The sequence below is a fragment of the Lissotriton helveticus genome, unplaced genomic scaffold, assembly GCF_964261635.1.
Source record: "Lissotriton helveticus unplaced genomic scaffold, aLisHel1.1 SCAFFOLD_404, whole genome shotgun sequence".
Taxonomy (NCBI): Eukaryota; Metazoa; Chordata; class Amphibia; order Caudata; family Salamandridae; genus Lissotriton; species Lissotriton helveticus.
In genome coordinates, this window is record NW_027612035.1 from 105,770 (window position 1) to 126,035 (window position 20,266).

The 20,266-nt window shown below is 46.1% G+C and overlaps 1 long non-coding RNA gene across 1 annotated transcript in view; it reads right to left on the reverse strand.

Moving 5' to 3' along the window:
• LOC144807609 (uncharacterized) overlaps positions 1–20,266 on the reverse strand; it is a 46,825-nt gene that overhangs the window by 11,698 nt on the left and 14,861 nt on the right. Inside the window, exon 4 of the long non-coding RNA XR_013606357.1 lies at positions 10,954–11,023. This is a non-coding gene — a long non-coding RNA (uncharacterized LOC144807609). The remainder of the gene's footprint in view (positions 1–10,953; positions 11,024–20,266) is intronic.

Consider the following 20,266-nt stretch of genomic DNA (forward strand, 5'->3'; position numbering starts at 1 on the left):
CTTCACACTCACTCAGAGAGAACAATGCCATCCCATGTATTGTATGACAAAGAGACCACAACCCTCAGTGAAACACTCACCTCTCAGATGGGATTCGTTAATAAGAATAAAATGAACCAAACGGGTCCCTGGGGACCCCACAGATACACCGTTCCTACCAGTACCATAAATGCTTGGGGTCCCGCAGGTAAACCTAACAGTGCTACAAAGGCTTAGGGGCCCTACAGGTAAACCTTTCCTAACCCAGTGCTACAAATGCTATGTGCTCACTGCAGCAGGACTGGGTGCTCTAGGGGCGCAATTAAGATGCTTGGCATTCATCTACCCCTAGCTAAGCCACGTGATAAAGGCAGTGGATCAGGATAATTCTCCTCGATCAGAAGTAGCTCTCACTATCGAAAAGGTGAAGACCCTGGTATAACACAAACGCAGACTTGCAGTTAGGCTCTACCAGGACATGCAGTAAACTATTAATTTATGTATCTGTAGGATTAGATTGCAATGCAAGTTAATTCTTATGTCACTATTGTCGTAATTTGGCAGTACCTGAGTTAGCGTTAAGCTCAGCTACACGAACATTTCTGTTAACTTGACGAAACGTGTGGGGGCCATTTTGTATTCGGTGGCTTCCATTTTGTATGAACATGCGGCCTCGTGGTCCGCGTGCCCTTTCGTCCTTCCTTCATGCCAATGAACCTTTACCCTGCCCAGCAACAGGCTATTTTTAGCAATGGTCAGTCTCGCGCATGCGTACATCTGATCTTTGGACTAGAGAGCGGTCACTCCTTAGGAATGTTCCCCTAACTGACCAGTGGTATTAAGCTCCTCCCACATGTTGGCTGTGTTCCAAAAATGCCCTTATATGTACCTAAAACTGTTCAAATGTATACCACTTACCTTTTTATTGCTGCTAAACTGTATAAAAGAGGTCGCGCACTGATGTTCGGTGTGATACTTCTTGCATTGCCGAAGGGTGCTGTAGGAATGTACCACCACCCCATGGGGTCCTAATAAACTTGTCTCTTTGCATTTTCAGTTTTCGTGCCAATTTCTGTCTATGGTGTTTGAGGGTTTTTGCAGAGTATGTAGGCCTGACAGAACCCGATACCTCAATTGGCGACCACGAAGGGACTCATCGGCGACTCGGATGCCCGAAGGAGAGGTCACGACGAAGGATTGGAAACTCGCTATGGACGCGTACGCTGCCACTGAGTGACCCGAGTCTCGGCACCCACGGTGTTTTTCCCTTCCTTCTGATCTGACCTTCCAGGTGGCGCCGGTCCTCGACTAAGATTCTGATCCTTTGGCTTGTCGTGTAGTGCCTGTTTTGGCTGATTCGGCTACGGAACTTGGCAGTTGGAAATCTGGACACTTTTGAAGATCTTTGGTAAGCTTATGTTTGGTAAGGTAGTCTACTGACACTTACTGTGGCTTTTTGAATTTGAATTTGAATTTGTATGAGTTAGCTAACGTTTGGACCTATGATTTGAATTATATGTGGAGTGCACCTCACATAGGCAGGCATGTAGGGATATTTCTCTGCTTTTGAATTTGTTTGACGGCACATCGTGCGTAAGTACCCTTAAGTGCCATTTTATGTAATATCGCGTTTTTTTCGTGATATTTTGAACATGCCTGTTCTCAGCACACTCCGAGGAATGTGCTGCTTTGGAAATGGTACCACTTATCGATTAAATGAATCTCAGCCGGCTCCCCCAGAGGGGACTCCTAATCGCGAAATGTACATTAAATTTGGCCTTCCTCCCATAATGTTTAGCACGTTATGGCACAAATACACTAAACCTGATCGCAAATTGCAATGGCCACTACATGGGTCATTCGACTTGCGAAAAGTCCAGTATGTAGAACAGTGTTTGTTTCAGCGCAGGTCTAGACAGGATATGTTTGATTGTGTGAGTATGTGGGAGAAAGCGGTGCGTGAACGAATGAAGCGTGCAGAAGCCTTGGCGGACAAAGAGCAGCGAAAGGCTGCTCGGGATAAAGCTTTACAGCTACAGGAGAAGGAATTGCAGGAACAGAAAGAGAAAGAGAGTCGAGAACGTAACTTGCAGGTTAATGGTCAGTTTCCTCTTCGGCGTCCTCTCTATCCTGTCCTTACTAATGAATTAGATGATTTTTCATTGTTAGATCGTTGCCCGCCTCCGTATGTTCAGCCTACGGCTCCGGATGTGGAATCGGACGAGGATAATCAGGACAGACAACGTACCAGGTTACATGCCGAGCGTATGACGGAATTGCGTTCGATTGCCCGTAAACTTAATGCAAATTCTATAACTGTTTCAGAGGTTGATGATTTTATGAGTAAGTGGTCCGACATGGAACGATTGTATTTTTTAGATCATTTTGCAGGCGAAGTTGTTGAGCGGTTTAGAAAACAATCTCCTGAGTTTGAACCTAAGGATATATCAGTTGGTCGTGAGAATTTCCGTAAAGGTGTTTTTGCTCTTTCAGATGCGGAGGAATTTTTCCGACGGTTGATTTGGTTACGGGATGAGGCGACACGATTGCGAGCGGTGAAAAAGGCATCGAACCCACCAGCGTCTGAATCGACGGAAACTTCTTGAGTGTGCCCTATCTATGGATCAGATAAGAGTGTTGCGATTAATGTTTTGCCTATGAGGGAAGCCGCACCTTTGTATGTCCCTCCCAAAGGGGACGGTACGGATGATGATAAGATGTCTAAAGATTCAAAGGGCTATTTTGTGTATAATTGGGTTTATACGCCATGGAATAGAGCAGATGTTATGGCACTTAAGAATGCTTTGCCTGACCCCCGTAAAAATCCAGCAGCTTTCTATGAAGGTGTGGAGGGTGCTATTTCTTCGTGTATTATGACATTAGTTGATATTGATCTTTTCTTTGGACTGATATTGCCTCCTGATATGTGGAGGGCGATTCGTAAGTTTGACGATCGAACGATATTAGGTGCAGAGTGGAAGGACATAGTGAGAGCTGATTTAGATAGGGAACCTGCATGTAAACCGTGTCAGTTAATTTTAGAATTACCAACAGCTATCTTGAATAAATTAAAAACGCTTGTCCCCCCTAAGAAAATAGATTGGACAGTGTTAGCGCCTTGTAAGCAGAAGTCAGACGAATCGGTTTCTGATTTCTTCTCACGTTTTGAGGAAGCATTCCATGATTACAGTGGACAATCATTAACAGAGGACACGGGCAGGCACTTATTCGTAGACAAGTATGTGGCTAATCTCCTACCGGAAATTGCAAAGCGATTAAAGGCTAGTGAAAGTTCATGGACCACGGCAACGCCTGCCTCCTTATTAACTATGGCTCAGTATTATGAACGTCAGGAACTAGAGGCTAAAGAAAGTAGTGAGAAGAAAGTGAAGGACTTAAAGACGAAAGTGATGTTGGCACAGGTTTGTGCTACGCAATCGAGAGGGAATGATGGGGTAGACGAGGATCGTACGTTACGTCTCCCCCTCGTTCCGACATATCTGAGGATCAGTGTGCATACTGTAAGCAGTTTGGACATTGGCTCGCAGATTGTCCGGTACTTCGTGAACAGCGTAGTCAGAGAGGTCGAGGAAGTGGAAGGTCACGGAATAGTTATTCAGGACCAAGAGGTGGAGCGAATGATCGTGGTAGGTTTGAAGAGAGGGGTCGTGGTCAGGTTGAACATAATACTTTTGATCGGCGGAATCAATACCAGATAGCTGAAGGAGAAAATACTGAGTCACAGGATAATAGACATGCATAGGATTGCGTAGGATGGGGTGTGGAATCGGTTGGAGTATCAGTTGATCAAAGGGGTCCATATATATCAGCACATGTTTTGGGTTCTACTGATCAGTTTCTGGTCGACACAGGAGCTACTCGTAGTGCTCTGTCCAAACGCTTGGTTCCAAGGGCTCCTCTGTCTGGCGAAACGATTACAGCAATAGGGTTCGATGGAACACCTTCACTAAGCCCATTGTCTCAACCCCTTACATTTCATGTTGATAAATTTACTGCCCCATGTCCGTTTTTATTATCTTCAAATACACCAGATAATATTATGGGACTTGATATGCTAAAGCATTTTCATGCAACAATACGCTGTGCCCCTGAAGGGGTGTGGGTTATTTTGAATGAGAACTACCCAGAAATTGAGAGATTGTGCCTCATGCAAGAGTCCGATGCATTAGCTTCCCTTCCAAGCACGTTATGGGCTACTTCCGATACTGATGTGGGTCGAATGATTATTCCTCCTGTGCGCATTACTGTGAAGGAGGGAGCGGTTTTACCTCGTGTTCATCAGTACAAGATCTCTAGAGAAGGCGAACTGGCTTTGACACATATTGTGAATGACTTGATAACGGCCGGGGTGGTGGAGGAAGTTCCCTACAATGTTTGCAACAGTCCAATTTTGCCGATTCTAAAGAAAGATACAGACTCCAAGATTTATCGTTTCATTATTAATTTGAGAGAAATTAATAAGATAGTTGTACCCCAGTATCCAGTAGTGTCCGATATCACCACATTACTTACTCTGGTCCCACCCACAGCTACTACATTTACGGTGATCGATTTGAAAAACGCTTTCTTTTCGATCCCCATTCATCCTGATAGCCGATATTTGTTCGGTTTTACATTAAATAATAAATCTTATAGATTTTGTCGAGTTCCTCAAGGTTACACAGAAAGTCCTAGCATTTATAGTCAGGCTTTGAAAAGACAACTTGATTCATTTGATTTGCAGTCTGGGGTGGCACTTATCCAATATGTTGATGACATTCTGCTTGCAGCAGACACACAGGAGCAATGCGAGGAGAGTACCCTCTCCCTGCTCTTTTTCCTTGCGGAACACAATCACAAGGTTTCGCAGAAGAAGCTACAATATTGTAGACCAAAGGTGACATATATTGGTCATCTTTTGTCTAAGGAGGGACGTGCATTAACATCAGACCGAATTCAAGCAATTTTAGATACACCAGTCCCTTGCACGCAGAAGGATGTTCGTGCTTTCATAGGTTTGACGTCCTTCTGTAGGCAATGGATACTAGGATTCTCGTACATTGTAAAACCTTTGTTAGCGTTGCTGTCCAAAACTGCACCACTCCCCCTCGAATGGACGGACGAATGTCAAAATGCTTTTGGACAATTGAGACAAGCTCTTTGTTCTGCGCCAGTGTTAGGTACACCAGATTACACAAAGCTCTTTACACTATATGTATATGAGAAGGATGGGTGCGCATTGTCAGTCTTGGTACAGTTACACGGAGATAAACAGAGGCCTTGCGCATATTTTTCAGTGGTACTCGATCCTGTGGCTCGAGGACTGCCTGGATGCCTTCGAGCAGTTGCAGCAACAGCAGTAGCTACACGGCAAAGTGAGGGAATAGTTTTGTCACACAAATTGTTGGTGTTAGTTCCCCATGCAGTAGATGCTTTGCTGAACCAAACGAAAACGCAACATCTAACCAGTGCCCGTTTAACGGGATACGAATTAACACTGTTGGCGCCACACATTACATTGAAGAGGTGCGCCACTTTGAACCCCGCTACTTTATTGCCATATCCTGTTACTGAGACCCAGGAGGAAGAACAACATGATTGTGTTTTTCTGACTGACGAACAAACAAAGGGTCGTGTCGATTTACAGGACACGCCACTTCCTGATGTAGATGGGGAACTATGGGTTGATGGATCGTGTGTGAGATTGCCAGATGGTACGGCTTCCGCAGCCTATGCGATCACGACACTTAAGACAGTGGTAGAAACAGCACGAAAACCACAAAAATCTGCTCAAGCGGCTGAATTGATAGCCTTAACGAAAGCATGTGAGTTAAGCGCTGGTCTATGTGTGAATATCTATACTGATAGTCGTTACGCCTTTGTAGTAGCACACGATTTTGGCCTACTCTGGAGGGAACGAGGGTTTATGACCTCACACGGAACACACATCATGTACGGAGAGTTGGTATGCGACCTCCTGAATGCACTATTATGTCCAAAGAAGGTGGCGATAATAAAATGTAGTGCACACAAGAAAGTGACAGACAAAATAGGGCAAGGAAATGCTTTTGCAGACCGCATAGCGAGAGAGACTGCCATGTTGCAAAATGACTCCCCTATGTATGTGGTGAGATCGCAAGCCGAGCGATGGCATGATGCTAGAGAGGAAGTTTTAGACATACAGAAATCAGCGTCTGAAGCGGAGCTTGCAGCATGGGCAATAGAGGGAGTGTTGGATGATGAGGGTTGCTGGAGAAGCAAAGACATGAAGAGATGGAAATTACCTGCTGCTTACTTGCAGGCAATGGTTCAAATGACGCATGGGCTGGCACATATTGGAGCTCTTGCAATTACTAAGTTGCTTACATGAGTTTGGGAGCATCCTGAGATTACCAGCACGGCTAGGAGAATAGTACAGACCTGTCTGATATGCCTACAGTACAATCCTGCTAAAGGGACCTCTACTCCTAAAGGAGGGTTCGTTCCACCTACTGCACCATTCGAAGTACTGCAAATGGATTACATCCAGCTGGAGCGCTGTAATAACCTCAAGTATGTCCTAGTGGTGGTGTGTGCTTTCAGTAAATGGGTTGAAGCCTACCCCACGAAGGATAATACAGCGTTAACAACAGCTAAGGTGTTACTGAAAGAGTACTTCCCACGTTATGGTGTCTGTAAATTTTTGTGGAATGATAATGGCCCTCATTTCGTTGGGAAAATAGTGGAGCATGTCCTGAAAGGATTGGGAATAAGACAAAAGTTCTATGCTGTATTCCACCCGCAGTCAGCAGGTCTAGTAGAAAGGTATAATGCGACTTTGAAGCTGAAGCTAGCAAAGATCGTGGCATCCACGTCTTTGAAATGGCCGGACGCTTTGCCATTGGCATTATTGTCTATTAGATCAGTGCCACACTCTCGGACTGGCCTCACACCCTATGAGGTGGTGTTTGGAAGGCCTATGAATATCTGGGGAGTTCCAAAGCCTCGTTTGATACATGATGTGCCTTGTATAATGATGAACGATTCTTTGGCACGATTAACAAATGATTTACTTTCTATTCATCAACAGGTTCGAGAAGCACTCCCCGACAATTCCATTGGAGAGGCTCACAATCTTCGTCCTGGCGATCATGTCATGATCCGGGTGTTTGAGAGATCCAGCAGTTTGGAGCCGAGGTGGCGTGGCCCTGAGCAAGTGCTGCTGGCAACGCGAACGGCTGTGCGAGTCACGAATAAGAAGCGGTGGATACATTCAACGCACTGACGACGTGTCTCTCCGGATCTGGTGAACCCTGAAGTGCTGTCCGATTACAGTAACATCTTGAATGCGGAGAAAAGCCCAGCTGTTATGCCCAACGAGTCGGAGGGAGCCTTCCCGGACCACGCTATTTCTGGTGGAGTGAAATACAATCTACGGCCAAGGAAATAATTTTTTTTGTATTTTTCATGACTGGTTGGTAACCGTTCCGAGGTTTGTGAAACGGAAGCCGGGAATATCAAGGGGGGGGGATCAGTTCTGTCCAGTGTAGCGACACCAGTCTTGAATCTCGGAGAAAAACTCAACGGCAGCCTCGGTTCTCAGCACCATATTTTTATTTTTTAGTTGGTTTCTTGAGACTTCTGTTCTTTGTACTATGGCACCTATGACATTGAGAAATAGAAAATTTTTGGGTGCAGTTCTTTTTGCTACGACTATAGTGGTAATAGCAGTAATAGCTTGGACTATAGAAAGACTATTTCCTGCATGGGACTATTTACTGCCTACCACTCCAATTCCATCTGAACATTTTCATTTTACTTTGCCCTATCACGAAGAAAGACATAGACAGACTTATTTGAATAATAGCTTCATTCAGATATTACACCACACGCATAATATGACCAACACATCCAACTGTTGGGTATGTGGGATGTTACCTGGGCATCAGAAGAATGGAGGAACCCCACTTATTCCTCTTCCTTTTTCTCACAATGGGTCATGCAATGCTTGGTACACTCTTCTCTTTACTTTGAGATGGCCAACAAAAGGTGGACTACTTTTTCGATTGAACAAAGTTTGCTATAACGATCGAGATGGCTATCCACAAGCAGAAGGAACTAAATTCGAGTGGGAAGAATATCGACCGGACAATGTGTCTACACCTCGCATCTTCACTAATCAGAGACTTACAAATATGTCTAGTTTACACGTAATTACTGTCATTGATACGAAAGCAGATCTCTGTATTAGGAATAAGGGAACAATTCCGGTGGGGAGAAGTGAATGCAATGTTACTCTTGCCTTTGATACACCTAATGGTATTTCATTTGTGGCCTCACGAAACACTTACTTTATTTGCGGTAATAAAGGTTATCATCGTCTTCCTCTTGGATGGTTAGGTACATGTTATGTATCTTTTGTATTACCCCCTGTGTTTATTGCCCCACCTATGTACCATAATGATTTTGTATTGTATCATGATTTTATTTTAAATAGAGTTAAGAGGACATTGGACATTGATGGGGTTGATCAAACTGACACCTCTCTACAACAATATGTGGATTTTAATTTAGGGTTATTTTCTTTTGTGGGCGCCGCTCTAAACAGCAGGAAAATTAGGCGGCTAACACGTGTTGTGGAGGCAGTTGCTAATGAAACTGCTTCTGCTTTAGGGAATATAACTGAAGAGCTTCAGATTACAAGAATCGTTACACTTCAGAACCGGATGGTTCTGGACGTGGTGTTAGCTGATCGTGGGGGTGCATGCCGCATCATCGGAAGTAGTTGTTGCGTTTATGTGCCAGATAATTCACCATCTGTGTATGATGCTATCTCTAGGTTGCACAGAATTGCTTCTGAAATTCACACTGACAATGGTACTTGGACTTTTTCTAGCTGGTTTTGGGCTCTGCTTAGTACCTGGGGTTGGAAACTGCTAAGTGTTCTATGTGTGATTATTGGGATATTTTTCTTCTGTTGCCTATGTATTCAATGTGGTCCTACTCTATGTACTGTATGTATTACAGCCTGTATCCCATCCAAATGAGCTATTGCTAAAAATGTACAGATGAGTAATGCTGAAGTCAAGCAAATTATGCTGATCGATATTAATGATTACTTCCATTATGAGGTAGCTTCAGCTAAACGCTAAAAGGGTCGTCTGTCGTAATTTGGCAGTACCTGAGTTAGAGTTAAGCTCAGCTACACGAACATTTCTGTTAACTTGACTAAACGTGTGGGGGCCATTTTGTATTCGGTGGCTTCCATTTTGTATGAACATGCGGCCTCTTGGTCAGCGTGCCCTTTCGTCCTTCCTTCATGCCAATGAACCTTTACCCTGCCCAGCAACAGGCTATTTTTAGCAATGGTCAGTCTCGCGCATGCGTCCATCTGATCTTTGGACTAGAGAGCGGTCACTCCTTAGGAATGTTCCCCTAACTGACCAGTGGTATTAAGCTGCTCCCACATGTTGGCTGTGTTCCAAAAATGCCCTTATATGTACCTAAAACCGTTCAAATGTATACCACTTACCTTTTTATTGCTGCTAAACTGTATAAAAGAGGTCGCGCACTGATGTTCGGTGTGATACTTCTTGCATTGCCGAAGGGTGCTGTAGGAATGTACCACCACCCCATGGGGTCCTAATAAACTTGCCTCTTTGCATTTTCAGTTTTCGTGCCAATTTCTGTCTATGGTGTTTGAGGGTTTTTGCAGAGTATGTAGGCCTGACAGAACCCGATACCTCACTATTTTCCGCACACAACATACAAGATAGATTCCTCACATGCATACCCTGATGAAGGGAGAACACCCAAAATGAATTGGGGCAGACTGAATTTGAATTTACTTGTGGAACAGTGGATTTTGAAAGTGATTCTATGAGAATAAATATGCTTAAACTGGTATACAAGTGGATTTGCTTCCAAGGGATGCACTTTTACGGGTACAAGCTGTGGAGCAGGAGACATAGACCAGATCTAGTCTGGCGCTATATAAACAACTGTAGCCACACACATCTACCTTCTGGCACGCGATGAGTGGATTACATAAATACTACAATAATGAATGAAAAATACACGGCATGCATAGACAAGGTTTGCTATGTAACATCTGGACTCCTGTAAACCTAAACAAACACTAGCATTCAGACACTAGGGACATCACCTGAAGCTCGTAAGATTTTCCTTTTGTTTGGTGTCTTGTTTTTGGGAGGTGGGTTTTTAGGATAAGCTATTTTTGGGTGCGTCTGGGGGTGGGGTGTGTCAGGTAGCCCCTGTGGTAGACGATGGGATAGAGGATAAGGAGTGCCTTGCCATCCCTTCATATATTTCTCCCCTCCGATATTCACAGTCCCCTTTTACCGGTTGTCCGCTTTGCTGTCATCAAGAAGTGGAGAGAGGGGAATCGGCAGGCGGCCCCTTTAAGCCGGAGCTGAGGACGGACATCAGAGGATACACACTTGAAGAAGGCGGGGGCGGAGAGTGCATCAGGTTGGTCAGTAGTTGGTCCAGCTACACGCGGCATGGGAACGCGAGGCGTAAAAACCAGCGGGGAAGACCGGAAAGACAGAGAAGGACTAACAGCTTTACGAGAGAGAGAACCGGAGCCCAGGGGAGGTCACAGCTTGTCAGCGAGCAGAACACCCGAACCTGGCGGAGGAGGGAAAGCCGAACCAGAAGACCAGACCTCACTGAAGGACACGGAGTCACCACGCCATGGCCCCGAAGGGACGTGGCTCTTCCAGGTACGTATGCATCTACGGGGCTTTTGGAAAGGGGCTAAGTAAGAGAGGGACAGGAGGGGAGGCTAAGGGGTGAAAGGGAACCAGGGAAAAAGAAATAAGTGAGACGGAAACAAAGACAAGAGCAGAAATCATTGGCTACTCTTTTTCTTTTGGTTGCTCCAACCTCTACACCCTCCCTTGACATTTATGCATAGCTATTATTTATACCTCACGTCCACCCTTGACTAAACCATAAAGCAAAAACACTTACCTGAGTCTTTTTCTTCTGTCCGAGAGACGACGGCGGCTGAGGCTCACCTAAGGGACTAAGGAAGAAGACCCTGTGGGAAAGAAGAATATAACAGAGACAATCAATCATTGTGATTTCCAGTAATACTAATAAAAAGTGCACACCAAGAAACTATTCAATGCAGTGTGCTCCCTCTTGACCGACTCTTCTACAACGGGGAGCTACATACTTTCCCTACAGGGAATGGGAGACAGACACACAGACACACACACAGACACACACACACACAGGAAAGCATAGTAGGAAAACGCTATATACAGTTTTTATATGCTTGCATATGTACATTGTTTTAAAAGATGGTGGAACTATTTATTCTGTTCAATGTGCTTATTTTGCCAATTACTTTTATCTGCTTCTATTATCATTGCAGTTCGGGCTGGACTGTTCTCATAAGGCACAGGGTCAAGACCGATTTGCATATGGCCATGTCTGAACTGGGGTGGCATGGTGAGCAAAATAATGATGGATTTACCCAGATCTCTTGACTGAGGATCAATGTTTTGATTTGTTCTGCATTCCGTCCATCAATTGTGTGTCTTTTGCTCTATTATCATTGCAGCACATAAATTCTATACAATAATTACGATGGTTCAATAAATAATGAAAATGCTAATGTTATGTTATTTTAATTTGATATCGCACACAAATTACCCCTAAGCAGAAACTACTTCAAGGAGAAATTTAGGATTGGTACGTAGAACCCCTCAATCTTTGTGAAGTTGAAAGAAAGGCTCTTGTATAGTTAATGCCTGAAGTTCATCAACTCTCCTTAGTGAGTTTATCGTTATGAGGAAAGCAACTTTCCATGATAGGAATTGTAACGGACATTTGTGCATTGGTTCAAAAGGCGGGCCCATTTGCCTTGTAAGGACTATGTTTTTAAGTTCCACTCTGGAGCAGGGGGAATACTTGGCGGTATAACCCTTTTTAATCCTTCCATGAAGGCTTAAATCACTGGTACTCTGAAGAGAGATAGGTGTTGTCTATTTTGCAAGTATGCAGCTACGACTCCCAGGTGTAAACAAAATGGATGTGTAAATGATCCACATTATTGTAAATGCAACAGTTAACAAATGATGTTCTGCACAAAAGCATCAAGATGATTGATATTGTTGTTGTTACAATAGGCAACAAAACGTTTCCATTTGCTGCATAACATGCTCTAGTGCTGGCTTACTAGCTTCCTTGAAATTATTCATATAGTCTGGTTGTAGTTGTAAATAACCAAACTCTACGACTTCAGGAGCCAAATGGCTAGGTTGAGTTCTCTGGGAATTGGATGTCTGAATTCTCAATGGCTCTGAGTGAGGAGACAAGGTGTGAGATGTAGCTTTTGAGGTGGAACCACTGAGAGTTCGAAGGATGAGAGTACCAAGGTTGACGAGAACAAGTGGGGGCTATTAAGATCAGTGAGGGACATTTGTCTGAGCTTCCGAACTAGTAATGGAATTAGCAGGAGAGGCGGAAAAGCGTAAGCAAATATCCCTGACCAAATCGTCCATAGGGCATTGTCTTCGGATGCTGGGTGTGGGAACCTGGATGCAGAGTTTGGGCTTTTTGTGTTGTGCACTGTGGCAAACAGATCTATCTGTGGAAAACCTCAGTTTTGAACGTAGGGAAGGAGAACTTGGGGATGAAGTTCCCACTCGTGTACATGCTACCTGTGTCTGCTGAGCATAGTCTACTCCTGGGAGGTGTTCTGCTAGGAGATAGATTTTCTGGCGAATCGCCCAATCCCAAATGCTTTGTGAAGGTGCGACAGCTGGAGAGAGTGAGTCCCTCCCTATTTCTGTAGGTAGTACATTGCTGTCATGTTGTCTGTGCAAACTAAGACAGTCTTGCATACAAGTTGGGTGAGAAAAGCTGAGTGCTATGAACACTGCTAGAAGTTCCAGGTAGTTGATGTGGAGACGTTTGTGTTTGTCTGACTGCAGCCCCTGGACTTTGTAATGTTGAAGATGGGCACCCCAGCCGGTTACTGTGGAATCGGGTCTATGAAAGGCCGCCCTTTTGCTAAGTTTTGAGGGTTCCACCACTGCAGCGAGCGATGGTTCCCGCTGTCTACCAACACTAGGTCGGGGTCGCAAATTGCGAGGCTCATTAATATTAATGAGCATCCCGCAATTTGCGAGCCCATTGGGAATGCCAGCCCTACCAGGGATGGTGGCCTGCTGGGCTCAGCAGACCACCATGTCTGGGACTGCTTTTTAATAAAGCAGCTTTTTTTTTTCCTTTCTTTTTTTTAAATGCAGCCGGCCCTTAAAAAATATTTTTAGGCACAGTCACAAAGTGGAAGGGGTACCCTGGGGACCCCTTCGAAATTGCGACTCCATTACCACCCTATTGAAGAGGGTGGCCATTTGCAAGTGTTTTGTGACCGCAATTGTGGTCTCAAAACATTCACACATAGCATTGCGGACGAAATTAGGAAGGGAGTGCCCCTTCCTAATTGCGATTTGCAATTCTTAAATAGAGAGTCGCAAAAAAACTGCAACTTGCTATTTTGGAATTGTACATGGCCAACAGTGATTTTGCATGTGCAAACGGGTTTAACGCAGGATGCCATAATTCCCAGCAGTTGCATGAAGACTCTGGCTGGTAATGATTGGTTGAGTTGAAATTGTAATAGTGTGGCCTGGATATTGTGAATCCTGGCTATATTGGGAGTGGCTAGAGCATTGAGAGTGTTGATGGAAGCTCCCAGATAAGATTGCACTTGTGCCGGACACAGGTGAGATTTTTGTGCAATTATTGTAAAACCCAACTGGTGAAGTAGATGTACTGTTGTCCGATTGTGTAGTGTCCTTGGTGAGAGAGAGGATGATCTGGGTGTCGTGGGCGTAGGATACTATACTGAGTCCGTGCTGTTTGACGATGGTGACAAGGAGGGCCATGTAGATGTTGAAGAGCGTGTGGCAGAGCGACGATCCTTGTGGTACTCCACAGTTGATTTCTGTGAGTTTGGAGCGGAAGGGTGGCGGTCTGATTCTTTGGGTTCTGCCGGTGAGGAAGGAGCAGATCCAGTCAAGGGTGGTTCCCTGTATGCCGGCGTCGTGGAGTCTGCCGGTGAGTGTGCGGTGGGAGACGGTGTTGAATGCTGCAGAGAGATCGAGTAGGATCAGAGCTGCATGTGCCCTTGGTCGAGCAGGGTGTGGATGTTGTCTATGGCAGCGAGGAGAGCGGTCTCGGTGCTGTGGTTGCTGCGGAATCTGGATTGGGAGGGGTCGAGATGGAGTTTTCTTCGATGAATTTTGTTAGCTGGGCATGGACGATCTTCTCTGTGACTTTGGTCACGAAAGGGAGGAGGGAGATGGGTCGGTAGTTCTTGAGGATGGTGGGGGCGCTGAGGGATTCTTGAGCAGGGGTCTGCCTTTGGAATTGTTTCCTCTATATCCTCCTCTGTAGAAACCTCCAGAGGAAAAGGATTGGATGTTACCTTTGTAGGAGGAAGCATTTGAGCCTGAGGATGTTGTTTTGGACCCTGCTATGTAAAACGAGCAGTGAAAGGAGCCCCTATTGGATGGGGACTGGAGTGCTCCAATGGATTTTGCTACTTCAGTGTCCTTGTTCTTCTTTTCCAAGGCTTGGTCAACTAAAGGACCAAACAGGTGTTCTTTGTCAAAGGGAGTGTTCAAAACGGGCTGTTGAACCTCAGGCTTAAACTCTGAGATCCTAAGCCATGCACGCCTTCTAAGGAGAATGCGGGTATTGATCTCCCGAGCTGAGATCCTAAGCCATGCACGCCTTCTGAGGAGAATGCTGGTATTGATCTCCCGAGCTGAGATCCTAAGCCATGCACGCCGTCAGAGGAGAATGCTGGAAATGATCTCCCGAGCTGAGATCCTAAGCCATGCACGCCTTCTGAGGAGAATGCTAGTATTGATCTCCCGAGCTGAGACCCTAAGCCATGCACGCCTTCTAAGGAGAATGCTGGTATTGATCTCCCTAGCTGAGATCCTAAGCCATGCACGCCTTCTAAGGAGAATGCTGGTATTGATCTCCCGAGCTGAGATCCTAAGCCATTCACGCCTTCTATGGAGAATGCTGGTATTGATCTCCCGAGATGAGATCCTAAGCCATGCATGCCTTCTGAGGAGAATGCTGGTATTGATCTCCCGAGCTGAGATCCTAAGCCATGCATGCCTTCAGAGGAGAATGCTGGAATTGATCTCCCGAGCTGAGACCCTAAGCCATGCACGCCTTCTGAGCAGAATGCTGGAATTGATCTCCCGAGCTGAGATCCTAAGCCATGCACGCCTTCTAAGGAGAATGCTGGTATTGATCTCCCGAGCTGAGACCCTAAGCCATGCACGCCTTCTGGGGAGAATGATGGTATTGATCTCCCGAGCTGAGATCCTAAGCCATGCACGCCTTCTGCGGAGAATGCTGGAATTGATCTCCCGAGCTGAGATCCTAAGCCATGCACGCCTTCTGAGGAGAATGCTGGTATTGATCTCCCGAGCTGAAATCCTAAGCCATGCACGCCTTCTAAGGAGAATGCTGGTATTGATCTCCCGAGCCGAGACCCTAAGCCATGCACGCCTTCTAAGGAGAATGCTGGTATTGATCTCCCGACCTGAGAACCTAAGCCATGCACGCCTTCTAAGGAGAATGCTGGTATTGATCTCCCGAGCTGAGATCCTAAGCCATGCATGCCTTCTAAGGAGAATGCTGGTATTGATCTCCCGAGCTGAGATCCTAAGCCATGCACGCCTTCTAAGGAGAATGCTGGTATTGATCTCCTGAGCTGAGACCCTAAGCCATGCACGCCTTCTAAGGAGAATGCTGGAATTGATCTCCCTAGCTGAGATCCTAAGCCATGCACGCCTTCTAAGGAGAATGCTGGTATTGATCTCCCGAGCTGAGATCCTAAGCCATGCACGCCTTCTGAGGAGAATGCTTGAATTGATCTCCCGAGCTGAGATCCTAAGCCATGCACGCCTTCTAAGGAGAATGCTGGTATTGATCTCCCTAGCTGAGATCCTAAGCCATGCACGCCTTCTGAGGAGAATGCTGGTATTGATCTCCCGAGCTGAGATCCTAAGCCATGCATGCATTCTGAGGAGAATGCTGGTATTGATCTCCCTAGCTGAGACCCTAAGCCATGCACGCCTTCTAAGGAGAATGCTGGAATTGATCTCCCGAGCTGAGATCCTAAGCCATGCACGCCTTCTGAGGAGAATGCTGGTATTGATCTCCCGAGCTGAGATCCTAAGCCATGCACGCCTTCTGAGCAGAATGCTTGAATTGATCTCCCGAGCTGAGATCCTAAGCCATGCACGCCTTCTAAGGAGAATGCTGGTATTGATCTCCCTAGCTGAGATCCTAAGCCATGCACGCCTTCTGAGGAGAATGCTGGTATTGATCTCCTGAGCTGAGATCCTAAGCCATGCACGCCTTCTAACGAGAATGCTGGTATTGATCTCCGGAGCTGAGACCCTAAGCCATGCACGCATTCTGAGGAGAATACTGGTATTGATCTCCCTAGCTGAGATCCTAAGCCATGCACGCCTTCTGAGGAGAATGCTGGTATTGATCTCCCGAGCTGAGATCCTAAGCCATGCACGCCTTCTAAGGAGAATGCTCGTATTGATCTCCCGAGCTGAGATCCTAAGCCATGCACGCCTTCAGAGGAGAATGCTGGAATTGATCTCCCGAGCTGAGATCCTAAGCCATGCACGCCTTCTAAGGAGAATGCTGGTATTGATCTCCCTAGCTGAGACCCTAAGCCATGCACGCCTTCTAAGGAGAATGCTGGAATTGATCTCCCGAGCTGAGATCCTAAGCCATGCACGCCTTCTGAGGAGAATGCTGGTATTGATCTCCCGAGCTGAGATCCTAAGTCATGCACGCCTTCAGAGGAGAATGCTGGAATTGATCTCCCGAGCTGAGATCCTAAGCCACGCACGCCTTCTAAAGAGAATGCTGGTATTGATCTCCCGAGCTGAGATCCTAACCCATGCACGCCTTCAGAGGAGAATGCTGGTATTGATCTCCCGAGCTGAGATGATAAGCCATGCACGCCTTCTAAGGAGAAGGCTGGTATTGATCTCCCGAGCTGAGATCCTAAGCCATGCACGCCTTCTAAGGAGAATGCTGGAATTGATCTCCCGAGCTGAGATCCTAAGCCATGCACGCCTTCTCAGGAGAATGCTGGTATTGATCTCCCGAGCTGAGATTCTAAGCCATGCACGCCTTCTAAGGAGAATGCTGGTATTGATCTCCAGAGCTGAGACCCTAAGCCATGCACGCCTTCTGAGGAGAATGCTGGAATTGATCTCCCGAGCTGAGATCCTAAGCCATGCACGCCTTCTAAGGAGAATGCTGGAATTGATCTCCCGAGCTGAGATCCTAAGCCATGCACGCCTTCTAAGGAGAATGCTGGAATTGATCTCCCGAGCTGAGATCCTAAGCCATGCACGCCTTCTAAGGAGAATGCTGGAATTGATCTCCCGAGCTGAGATCCTAAGCCATGCACGCCTTCTCAGGAGAATGCTGGAATTGATCTCCCGAGCTGAGATCCTAAGCCATGCAGGAGAATGCTGGTAATTCTCCTGAATTGATCTCCCGAGCTGAGATCCTAAGCCATGCACGCCTTCTGAGGAGAATGCTGGTATTGATCTCCCTAGCTGAGACCCTAAGCCATGCACGCCTTCTATAGAGAATGCTGGAATTGATCTCCCGAGCTGAGATCCTAAGCCATGCACGCCTTCTGAGGAGAATGCTGGGATTGATCTCCCGAGCTGAGACCCTAAGCCATGCATGCCTTCTAAGGAGAATGCTGGTATTGATCTCCCAAGCTGAGATCCTAAGCAATGCACGCCTTCTGAGGAGAATGCTGGAATTGATCTCCCGAGCTGAGACCCTAAGCCATGAACGCCTTCTGAGCAGAATGCTGGTATTGATCTCCCGAGCTGAGATCCTAGGCCATGCACGTCTTCAGAAGAGAATGCTGGTATTGATCTCCCGAGCTGAGATCCTAGGCCATGCACGCCTTCTAAGGAGATATTGATCTCCCTAGCTGCGGTGTCTGCTGCGTCTAAAGCACATCTCATTGAGGAGTTAGAAATGAGTTTCCCCTCTTCAACTAACTGCTGTGCTTTAGTTTTGTGTGAGTCTGGGAGATATTGGAGCAGTTGCTCCATCTCATCCCAGTGTGCCCTGTTGTACCTAGCTAGTAGGCCCTGTGTGTTTGCGATGCGTCAATGGTTAGCGGCTTGAACAGCTACTCATTTCCCTGAGGCATCTGTAAGTTTGGATTCTTTATCTGGGGGAGGTGCATCCCCACAGGTTTGCGAGTTAGCTCTTTTGCAAGCGTTGTAGAGAGTCAAGAGGTAATTGACCCTTAATAAACACAGGCTCTGATGGTGAGAGTTGATATTTTTTATCTACCCTTGGAGTTATAATACATGCTCTGACAGGGTCTTTAAAGATATCATCTGCATGCCTCATCATGCCTTCAAGCATAGGGAGTGTTTGACTTGACCTGTGCGTAGACTCAAGTGTTTCAAATAGGAAGTCCTCCTCTAATGTCTCTTTATGTGATGGTACCCCCATGATACTCTGCTGCTCTGGCAATGAGCTGTTCATAAGCCATATTATCATCTGGTGGTGATGGCTTTGCTGGGTAACGGTCTGGCTCATTGTCTACTGGAGGCCAATGGTGTAATCATTCCATGGGTCTGCAGGCAAATGAGTATCATCATCACCTTGTCCACATCTGGATCTGGATGTGGAGATCCCTGAGGTGTTATGTGTAAGGGCTCTTCAATTATTAACTGTGGAGAAGAAGGTGGCGACGGGGAGGGTTGTGGGGAAGGATTAACATGGTTAGTAGCCATGTCCTTCTTCTTTTAGGGAATCTTATCAGAAGTGTCCTCTCCAGGATGCTTGTGTTTCACTGGATTTATGTCCAGTATCAGGATTAATTAAAATGTTCTTTTGTTTGGGATCCAATTTGGCCTTAAGAACGTCTAAAATTGGTTATGGAGGCTCGAGAACATTGTCCTCGGATTTCGGCTAGTCTATAGAATGTTTTGCCTCAGAAGCGAGATGGTGTTTCGAAGCGGAGGGTTTCGGCTCCAAACCAGATTTGTCCTGGAGCCTGATGATTTCGGATCCGAAGGTAATTCCTTCTGACTCGATCCGGAGCTGGAAGGCTTGACGGTTTGTTTTGGTGCCGAGCCGAGGGATGTGACGTTGGAAACATTGTCTCGGTGCCGACTTTGGCCAGAAGGCAGAGGTGGTGCTGTAGCCTTATGAGTTTTAGAAGAGGATTTAGGGGGCAAGGGGTCTTCGGTACTCACGGCACCATGTCCCGAAGGCACATCTTGGGACTCCAGATAGATTTCGAGCTCGGAATCGGACTCTGGAATCGCCTCTTCTTCAACGGAGGACGCTTCTATCTCTTCTAGGTCAGATTCTTCCGCAAAGATATCCAGAGTGTTTTGAATGCTTTGGCTCTGCCTCTCTCGTCATCGAGCCTGATGATCGGGTAGAGTCCTATTGGACTAAAAGAACTTACAAGCGTCACAGTCTTCCTCCTTGTCCTCCGGAGAGAGACATAAGTTACAAACTTGATGTAGGCCAGTGCGAGGGTACTTGGCGTGGTACCAAGGAAAGAAATGGAATGGAGTCCGTTCCATTTGTAGAAGGCTGGCCCTACGTAGCCCAACGGTTGCCCACAAGGATTTCTATCAATAATGGAGAGTTTGTCCATCAATCTGAAATGCGGAGAACAAAGAAATGCATACTGAAACAATACTGTTGAGGGTAGAGTGTATTGCTGCGCACCGAGGGGAACCCGAGGAACGGTTTCGGAGCACAGCAATACACATCCGAACCCGTTGGGGGTAAAAAACAATCTAACAATGGAGTCAATGACCATGTGCACTATCACTGAAAGGAGGAGTCACCTTACCTCGTGACTGGAAAGACTTCTTCAAAGAAAAACAACTTGCAAACATCCGGAACCAACACAAGATGACAGAAGTATGCAAAGCATGTGCATCTACAGCACACATGCCTCAAACATAGGATTAATGGTCCCAAATCCCTGCAGTGGTATCTAGTCATGTTGTGGCTGAGTGTGCCATGTGATGTGGCAGGCTATAGTGCTTGGTGTGATTTAGTCATTTTTGACAAGATGGAGTGCTGAATGGTTAGGCAATTTTTGATTTTCTTTGTTTTTGGGATCGTGTGATATAGTGCGATACCTACCGTATGATGTAAGTAAATAAATTACATTGCTATTATACGGGAAGGATGTGGGGGT